Raw genomic sequence first — 1,054 nt, 5'->3', positions numbered from 1 at the left:
CCTGAGTTCAGAGCAAAGCTCACTCTTTTCCAGAACTAAGCCCATCTTAGGACAAGAGGAGCACTAATCCTTTGAAACCACCCAAACCTGCCTAAGGCAGGCCTGCTTCCTCCATCTCCTTGCCCTTCCCCGGTGGAGCAGGGGCCTGCTCCCTGCCTGCCTTCTCTGTCAGCCTCAGTACCTGGGCCCTTTGTGCCCAAGAGCTGAACATTTGACCTTGGTGACTGCAGGCCGGTGTTCCTTAGACAAAGGCATTCCAGCTATTTGCATTTGGCCTCCGCATTGCCTTGCTCCCCACCAAGGCTGCTCCCCCTTCCTCTTAATTATGCAGTAACGAACAACTGTGCTAACCGAAATTGGGGCGGCTACTTGCCTCTAAAAGTCAATAATTAGCCCCACGGGAACAACAAATACTTGCAGAGCTTCTCCACCTCCCCTTGGCTGCCGCTGGAAGCAGGCCGCCTCTCCCAGCCCAGCTCTTCGGGTCCAATCTGGAATGCATATGTTTCCTTTCAATCATTCACTCCATCAAACGCAGGGCAGGCCCGAGGGGCGTGGAGGCAGCTCGGCTTCTCTGAAAGTCTCCGTGAGCATGAGCGTCCTCGTTATAAAGGGATGTTGTGTTTGCAGGTAACCAACAGCGCCCGCCCCCCACACACACACACACTCCCCACCCCCCAGCGCATCTGGGAACACTTTGAGTGATTGCTGGGGAGAGAAGAAATTTGGGTCATAACTAACGATCAACATCCCCTTTTAATCAAATGAAGCCGTCATAATGTGTCTATCCTCCAGGGGAACAAGGCCCTTTCACCTCTCAGAGGTCTGCGGTAGCATTAACCTTTTCGGGTAAAACTCTTGCCCAGGTAGGAGGGAAGAGGAAACCTGTCAGGTCCTGAGCACCTACTGTGTCCCAGCCCCGGGCTGAGCAGATGCCCGTATGTCCTCTCATTTGTCCCTGGGCCTGTATCAGATCAGTGGTTCTCAGCCTTTAATCATCTGGAAGGCGCATCAAAGCCCAGGGACTGGCCCCCACCTGGGTTTCTGATTCAGT

At 54.0% G+C, this 1,054-nt stretch overlaps 1 long non-coding RNA gene across 1 annotated transcript in view; it reads right to left on the bottom strand.

Moving 5' to 3' along the window:
• LOC109390635 (uncharacterized) overlaps window positions 1–279 on the bottom strand; it is a 26,236-nt gene extending 25,957 nt beyond the window's left edge. The window contains exon 1 of the long non-coding RNA XR_002125623.1: window positions 182–279. This is a non-coding gene — a long non-coding RNA (uncharacterized LOC109390635). The remainder of the gene's footprint in view (window positions 1–181) is intronic.
• Window positions 280–1,054: the final 775 nt, after the last annotated feature.

The sequence above is a fragment of the Hipposideros armiger genome, unplaced genomic scaffold, assembly GCF_001890085.2.
Source record: "Hipposideros armiger isolate ML-2016 unplaced genomic scaffold, ASM189008v1 scaffold_0, whole genome shotgun sequence".
NCBI lineage: Eukaryota > Metazoa > Chordata > Mammalia > Chiroptera > Hipposideridae > Hipposideros > Hipposideros armiger.
Note: the sequence above shows the minus strand (reverse complement) of the source record. Positions and strands in the feature narration are given on the sequence as shown.